This window comes from Homalodisca vitripennis, unplaced genomic scaffold (assembly GCF_021130785.1).
Source record: "Homalodisca vitripennis isolate AUS2020 unplaced genomic scaffold, UT_GWSS_2.1 ScUCBcl_10277;HRSCAF=19085, whole genome shotgun sequence".
Lineage (NCBI taxonomy): Eukaryota > Metazoa > Arthropoda > Insecta > Hemiptera > Cicadellidae > Homalodisca > Homalodisca vitripennis.
Window position 1 is genome coordinate 7475 of NW_025786386.1, and position 9302 is coordinate 16776.

General features: G+C 33.4%; 1 pseudogene; it reads left to right on the forward strand.

Moving 5' to 3' along the window:
- The first annotated feature begins 443 nt into the window (after positions 1-443).
- LOC124374815 lies at positions 444-4840 on the forward strand (annotated as a pseudogene).
- The last annotated feature ends 4462 nt before the right edge of the window (positions 4841-9302 follow it).

Here is a 9302-nt window from a genome sequence, read left to right on the forward strand (position 1 = left end):
CCTCTTCCAATCAATAGCAGGCAGAGGGTCGGCACACCCTTCATGGGGCTAGCAAGATGAACACTATCTGATACTTAGGGAACGATACCTCACCTCAACATCCAACAGTCATCCTCCCGCACAGAAGAAAAAGACATACTAGACCTACCGAATTGCCTTGCAACCCCAGATATCTCGACATTTGCAGTTTAGTGATATGCCGCTCCTTGAACATCCATATCGGTTGCCCAGGATTTGGAGTGACACACCGGTTTTTTGCTGCGGGGAGCTTGTCCGAGTGGTAGGTTATGGGGGTCAACTGAGAAGGTATTAAACCAAGCAGAATAGAAGTGATTCCCGCTGGGGGCATGGGTAAAGGGATTTATTTATCTATGTCATAGGACATTTTCCAAATATCTGGTATTTAAAAATAAGGACTTGGCATTTTAAATGCCACACTAATAATGTGCAGGAAAACACTGACGGGCTTCAAGTGGATGGGAACACGCAGTGCTGAGCTGGTTTGCCCAAGGAAAGACGGTACTGTTTGCCTTCGAGGAGTCCATAGGCTTCATGTGTGGCACGGGGGTGCTGGACAAGGATGGGGTGACAGCAGCAGTGCGAGTGATAGAGCTGGCAACCTTCCTGCAGAGCAACCAGGGGCTCAGCCTCAGCGAGAAACTTAACTACATCTACTCCTTGTGAGTGTTCCTAGGTTAGAGCTTCTGTAGAAACTCAACTGCATCTACTCCTTGTGACTATTCCTAGGTTAGAGCTTCTGTAGAAACTCAACTGTATCTACTCCTTGTGACTATTCCTAGGTTAGAGCTTCTGTAGAAACTCAACTGTATATACTCCGTGTGAGTGTTCCTAGGTTAGAGCTTCTGTAGTAACTTAAACTACATCGACTCCTTGTAAGTGTTACCTAGGTTAGAGCTTCTGTAGAAACTCAACTGTATCTACTCCTTGTGAGTGTTACCTAGGTTAGAGCTTCTGTAGTAACTTAACTTACATCGACTCCTTGTGAGTGTTCCTAGGCTAGAGCTTCTGTAGTAACTTAACTAACATCGACTCCTTGTAAGTGTTCCTAGGTTAGAGCTTCTGTAGAAACTCAACTGCATCTACTCCTTGTGACTATTCCTACGTTAGAGCTTCTGTAGAAACTCAACTGTACCTACTCCTTGTGAGTGTTTCCTAGGTTAGAGCTTCTGTAGTAACTTAACTACATCGACTCCTTGTGAGTGTTCCTAGGTTAGAGCTTCTGTAGTAACTTAACTACATCGACTCCTTGTGAGTGTTCCTAGGCTAGAGCTTCTGTAGTAACTTAACTAAATCTTCTTGTGAGTGTTCTTAGGTTAGAGCTTCTCAAGTTGATTGCTAGATCGATTGATTCATAATTTATTTCCATATATGTCATGTGCTTACAGTGTAAAATTTAAAATCATTAAAAACTAATTTAAATGTTACAAAAATCCAAATATTGTAATCATAAGTTTAGTTAATATACAGTTATGGAATTAACCTATATAAAAGTTGTATCTTTCAATAATATTCAGCAGTTAAATTATTTTAAAAGTTGAATTCCAAGAATACTTCTCTAAGAAGATTTGTATGTAGTAAAATAAAATAATCTACAGGACCTTTTGTGAGCAGAAACCTTTGTACATGGAGGCTAAATGTAAAAGGCTAGAGATTTGAAGAATAAACTGTATCATTGGCTGTCAGAGAGGCCTTTTTATTATTTAAATGAATTTTTCAATGAGACCAATTTTTGACAATGTACGAGGGCTGTTTTTTTAAGTAAGGGCCGTTTTTTTTTTTGTAAATAAACAACAATTATTTTTTTTCAAAATACGATTTATTTCAGAATCTGCATACTTTTCTTTATTTTTCTACATAGTTGTCTTGTTTGTTAAGGCACTTATCATATCTTAAAACTAAGTTTTGAAATCCCTCTTCAAAGAAATCTGCCGCCTGCTCTGACAACCAGGAGTTCACGGCCGTCTTGACTTCTTCGTCGTCATTGTAGCGCTTCCCGCCAAGATGATTTTTCAAGTAACGAAAAAGGTGGAAATCGCTCGGAGCAAGGTCGGGGCTGTACGGCGGATGATTCAAAACTTCCCAGCCAAAAGAGTCGATCATTTCCTGTGTCCGAGCAGCGGTGTGAGGCCTTGCATTGTCGTGGAGGAGCAGAATTCCCTTTGTCAGCATGCCGCGTCTTTTGTTCTGAATGGCGCGTCGGAGACTGGCCAGGGTTGCGCAGTAGGCTTCTGAGTTAATCGTCATTCCTCGCGGGCATAAAGTCCACTAGCAAAACACCGCGCCTGTCCCAGAACACAGTTGCCATAACTTTGCGCCGCGACAGTGTTTGCTTGGCTTTGACTTTGACTGGAGATGTTTGTGTGCCGCCATTCCATGGACTGTTGCTTTGATTCAGGAGTGATATGGGATACCCATGTTTCATCTCCTGTGACAATTCGACTCAACATGTCGTCTCCTTCCTCGTCGTAGCGGGTCAAGAAAGTCAAAGAACTGCTTAATCTCTTTTTTTTTGTGATCCTCAGTGAGAAGTTTGGGTACCCATCTTGAGCACAATTTTTTTTAAAGTTTAGGTTTTCTGACACAATTTTGTACAGTACTGACCTGGACACTTGAGGAAATTCCATAGAGAGAGTGGTTATTGTGAACCGTCGGTCCTCATGAATTTTTGCGTCAACTGCAGTAATCAAATCTCCCGTGATCACAGATGGCCGGCCTGAGCGATCTTCATCGTGGACATTTTCGCGGCCATCTTTAAATTCTCGGACCCATTTCCGCACTTTAATACCCTTCACTCATTGCCTTGGCACCATACACCTCACAAAGCTGACGGTGAATGTCAGCAGCCGACATGTTTCTTGCAGTCAAAAATCGAATCACTGACCGAATCTCACACGCGGCGTGTGATTCGATAATCTTAAACATTTTAAAGATCCACAGTAATGCATACAGGTTAGCTACAGAGCTGCAACTGGCATGAAGTTAGTGATGGGAGAATCGAATACAGAATCGAATAGTATTCGAATACAGCCAGAGTATTCACATATTCGGAATACATCAAAAATGGATTCGAATACTTTTGAAATGAATACAATTTCTCTGGATGAATTGAATTCAAACCTGGAGTATTCATTTATTCTAACAAATAGTATTCAAATAAAATATCCAAGAGCTGTATTTGTATTCATATGAGGTTTAAAAATGAATACATATATGGAGACTTTGAAATGAATAATTTAGGGGGTGATTCATAATTTGAAAAAATAATTACAAATTGTAATACTTTAAAAAAAGTATAATTAATTGTATAAGTATTAAATTTAAAAATACATATTATATTATATATCTCATATATATATATATATATTATATGATATATTATAACTGAGTTACAGTTCTAAGCAATAAAAACAAATATGAATATTTATTTTATATAGTTGTGTAAAAACAAAAATATTATTGATGTTTTCTGGCTTCAGTTTATTTATTCGGTAATTAGTGACAGGACTTGCTGTGGAAAATAGCCTTTCAGACGAAACTGAAGTAGCAGGTAAACAAAGATATTTCTTCTGAAGTTCGTTATATCATGGGTATGACTTGTTTATACGAGGCACCAAAAGCCAAAGTATTCGAATACAGTGATGAATTCGTGACAAACAAAGTAAGACAGGTCTAGACCTGTCTGTTAAAAACGCTCAGCTGAGCAAAAGTATTCGAATACAAGTATTCGAATACATATTCGAATACAGGGGTGAATTCGAATTCACTGTATCGATTCTTTAAAAGTATTCGATTCTCCCATCACTACATGAAGTTGTTCGCTAAGAATGCCGGGAGGCGGGGCGCACGCTCGTTACGGCAGGAACGCGAACTACTACCGTGTACGGGAGAACGGCCCTTACTTAATAAGTCTATATGGTTCAACATCAAAAAAAAACTTGGATAAACTACTTAAGCTACAGAAAAAAGGGATTCGTATTATGTTTAAGTCTGAAAAATAATGATTCTGTGAAGGAATATTTTACAAAATTAGAACTTTTGACTGTATATGGAATGTACATATATGAAACAATCTTAATTGTAAAAACTGATTCAAGTGTAATTAATGACATACACCCTCACAACACCAGATGGGAAAAATACTATAATAACAGAGCACCATCGACTTGAGTTATATAAAAAGAAACCAAATTACAATTGGAAAAAGTATTTTTAACGGCGTTTGCATGAAAATATTCTAAAGGAAAATGATATTAATATTTTTAAAGCCAAATTAAAAAAGTATATTATAAGCCTTAGTTTTTTATACTCGTTGGAGGAATTCATGTCATTAAAAAGACCAAACTAGCAAATATTTTTAGTAATAAGATTGGCCATATGTATGATGGCATTTTGACACTATTCTTGTACACTTGAATGTATTCAAATGAATAAAGATATTTGATTGATTGATTGATTGATTAAAAAACAGCCCTCCGTATCTTCACTACTACAAGTTGTTATTGTAAACTTTTGATACCACTTCAATTCTTGATGATTTTGAAATAAAAGTTATTATCTCTCTATATTTATTATTGTAAATAGTGTTTTTCAAAATAAATTTTAATTCATTTTATGTAAACTGTAATTTTGTCTTTGTTTTATAGTTATGGTTACCACATCTCAGAGAATTCCTACTATATCTGCCATGATCCAGAAGTGGATAAAAACTCTCTTCAATCGTTTAAGGAACTTTGGAGATAGTCCTGATACTGTAAGTAGAATATCATTTAGTTATGAATGTAAATGAGTTAGAAATTGTATAAATCGGAACAAATTTATATCATCTGTGCTGGATAAATTACTATAAACCTTTACAGTTATATCCAGTTTGGTTTTTATTTACCACGTTTTTATAGCCATATTAGTATTTCTTTACATTATTTATACACACTGTTAAGATATATCTAAATAATATATGTTATAAAATTTTCCGGTTAATTTAACCCCTTAACGGCTTATTAAAATGACAAAAAAAAACAAACAGTTTTTATTTTTTATTACATATTTTATTTTATTGGTACATTTTAATTACAAAAAAAGATTATTATTGTTTAAATTTTCAAAAAAACATTTTTGAATGTATATTTTTTGTTGAATTTGTTATAGATTTTTTTATAATGTTCATGACGATGTGTACCCCATCGGGTACATGTAATCTTTCCCACACGGGTACACATCGAGCTTTTGTAATGTGTGTTGTGCGCCCGATGGGGTATACAGTGCTATGCATTTCATTATTGGGCTTTTATTGTTTGCCTGTCTTGGTGGTTTGTTAAATTTGATCACACGCTTAAATAAATACCTCAGACTCGTGTACTCTGTCAGGTGCACGATTGCTTAATTTTTAAGTTAAATTAATTTTTTTAGGTACTCCTTGCAGTACACAGTGAAAAATTGAAAAACATACGTAACTTGTAAGCAGTAAAATCACTTAAAGATGTTTTTTCCCTTAGTTATGTATTTATTTAACAGTTCCTTTGTGAACGTTGATCCGTAACTATATTTTGTATAGTTGTTAAGTTTGAATTAAATGTAAGAATTATTATAAAAAAGCAACAGTCTTTTCCAAATTTTCATAGAGAAAATGGTTCTTGTAGCAAACCTTAAATGTTGCAGGGTGGAATTTATTTTTCCTTACCCCTAGGAGCACTTTTTAATTTGTAGAAAATACTTCCTTTCTGAAATTGTGTAAATGAATTCATTGAACTGGCCAAAACTGACTAGAAAATGTGAGTTTTGGAAAATTTATAATTGCAGATTGGTTTATTTTATGTAGTTAGGAAAATATGTTCACGTACATCTAAAAAAAGGAAAACTAAAATGTTAGGTCAAAGACAAATATTATAAATATTATTATCTTATTTTAAATTAAGGTCATATAAGTAAATCAGTATTATATGTTTGGATTCATTATACAACAATATTTTCTCTTACGTACGTTTTATATTATATATTGTAACATTTTCTTGGCACTTTAATATGTTGCATTTTTTGTTGTATTAACATGATTTATTACTAATGAACTTACTTTCTCGTAATTGAATCTTACTAATCAACATTTTGAAGACAATATTGTTTAATATTACAGGATACTATGATGTCTTCCATATATCAGTGTCCTGTATAAGAACTGCGTAGTAAACATAGTTGTACCAGTGTACCCGGATGTACCAGTGTTGTGTTATCAAATGAGAGGTGTCCTAAAAGTGAAAAAGTTATTAGTAAACTAATTTAACTGAAAAGTTTTAAGAATTTTACGTTCTCAAAATTATCAATGAAAGTTAAACAATATTGATTTCTGTTGACTAGTATCCGGAGGGATTGTTGGACAACAAGTACCGTGGTGGTGGCGGTGCGCGACCTGACTACCGGGTATGACTCGACCACGCCAGACCACCGCGCAACACTTCCAGTGTCACGGTCCAGCCAGATGGTCACCTTCAACTTCCACAATGGCCTGGTGGCCACGCTACGAACTAGTGGCACCGAGCCCAAGATCAAATACTACACCGAGTTTTTGCGCTTCTTCCACAGCTCAAGGTCAGTACTGTACACAGGGGTTAGCTTTTAATAACATACGGGGTGTCCCACGAAGAGGTTTTAAACGTTTGATTTTTTATTACTTGCCCATTTATGCACCGAACATTTTCAAACTCTACACAATTCATTAAATAGGTTTTAAAAATATTCTGTGAAAATTTCAGCTCTCAGGAGCAATGGTTTGAAAACAAAATGGTGGCACTTTGAAAAACTATACCTTAAAAACAGTATTTTTGGTTTTATAAAATTATTTATTGTCTTATTCTAGAGAAATAAAAGCATTTCAATCAGAAGATTAGAACATAGCCTATTAAAAAACCTACAATTATAGTCCACAATTATTCAAACTGTTATCCATCCACATCAACACACTGATAACACCGCTTAACAAATGAATCGTAAGCTCTCACAAAGAACTTCTATGGTAATCCGAAGAAGTTCCTCTTCAATTGATTGTTTTAATTCCTCATCATTATTGAAGCTAACGACTATAAACTTGTTCCTTTAAGTAACTCCATAAAAACAAATCACATACAGTTAAATCTGGGGATCAAGGTGGCCAATCTAAAAAACCACTTCACAACCAATCCATCGGCCATGAAGGTTGTCATTTAGTAATCGCTTGACAGGATTTGCAAAATGAGGAGGATTACCATTTTGTTGAAAGATTGCTTAATCCATTTCCGGAACCGCAAAATGAGGCAAGACTTGTTTAATTTAAAACCTGTTCATACCTATTCCCGGTCATTGTAATAAAAATCAAATTAGGTAATTCAAGAAATTAATTTTTATGGGAAGCAAAAATGGTAAATTTTTCAATATGTCACCATATTGTTTCTACAATTGTTAGGGAGCTTTAATTTTCACAGAATATTTTAAAAACCTACTTTATTAATTGTGTAGACTTTGAAAATGTTCGGTGCATAAATGGGCAAGTAATATAAAATCAAACATTTAAATCTCTTAGTGGGACACTGTATTAAGATATGTAAATACTTGGCCTTCCAACTGAATATAGAGTTGTTAGTTAAAAGTAAGACATAACATAGAATTTACAAACGGAAATGAGGTTGTGTCGTGTGCAGAATGTAAAGAAATTGTCATTGAAAATGGCACAAAAATGGATTCTGCAGTCATGCTAAAAACAGGAATGCAGTAAAGGTAAGTTTGTGGACCAATTACCTCATCTGATTGTGCCATCCATTTAAACTTTAAACCATAAAACAGTTAAAAATTAAAGCAGAATTTGAAATAACAAATTATTATTAATGATTGACTCTTGACATTTAAATTTGAATAGAGATAAAGATTTCTCTTAAATTGACTTTAAGTGATCTTCTAGTAGCAAAGAAAACCAAATACGCAGTGTGTATTATCATTGAATGACTTACAACATCCTTACACAATAGTCATCTCCATAATGAACTCAGGTTGCGGTTTTTCCAAATGTCATAATTTAACATTAAAATTAGATGACAGCATAATATTTTGAACTTTGTAAATTTAGATGATGGGTTTAAAGTGTTTCAGATTTAGTTTTTGTTAGCATTTTTGTAACCTTTATTTTGGACTTAAATGTATTTATTTTGCTTTGATCCACTCACACATCTAATATGGAGTGGAAGTGTACGGGTCAACATCTCTCTGTAATATAAACAGAATTTCATCCCTTCAAAAAAAAGGCATAAGAATTGTGTTAAATCTTAATCATGGTGCACAGTTGTAAAAATCACTTCACTGAAATGGGAATAATAATGGTTTACAGTCTCTTCTTCTACACGTATAAAAGTTTTATTGAAAAAATATTATTGGTACAGTACCTAAAAAATTTTGGAGAAACAGCTATAATACAAGAAATAAAAACAATTTACAAATAATTAAACACAATAAAGAAATGTTTAAAAAGAAGCCAACTTATATAGAAATACAGTTTTTGAACTACCTCCCAATAATGATAAAAAATGAAATAAAATTTGACGATGTTCAAAAAAAACTTTAAAAGCGTTTCTATTTGAGACTGCCTTGTACAATTTTAATAAATACTGGTCAAAAACAAACTCATAATTTTGTACTTTCTTTTTTCTTTGTAGTTTTAAGTAAAAATTTACATTATTCATGTATACAGGTGTATATTTGATGAATAAAGATTTTTTGTATTGAATTGAATGTTGCAATCTTTCTCAAATCAATTTTACTGTTTACAACTTTATAAAATAAACCAGAAGAACTAAATAGTTAATAATATAAATTAAAACATTAAATTTATATTATTTACAATCTGTCAAAAGATACTTTGGAGAGCTTAAGATTTTTACTTTTCTTATATGGACATAAGACTATAAAGTTTTAAAAAATAATCAAGAAAACCTAATTGAAAAAGTCCATAGTTATAATACCCGTAAGAGAAATTAAATTGTTTTTAAACCATCACAGATTAAATTTATATGAAAAAAGACTAGTTAACAAATTTTAAAATGATATTCCTGTACAAATTAAAAATGAGAGATAAAAAAAATTATGTAGAGCTTATTCAGTTGACAAATTTTACCAAGCGCAAAACCACTATTTAAATATTTTAGCTAAGATAAGATTTTCTACAAGTTAAAAATTTGATTTGTTATGATATTTTAGTTTGTAGCATTGTAGACGCTATTCATTTTATGTATTTACGAATATAGAGTTTTTGACTTCTCGACTTCATC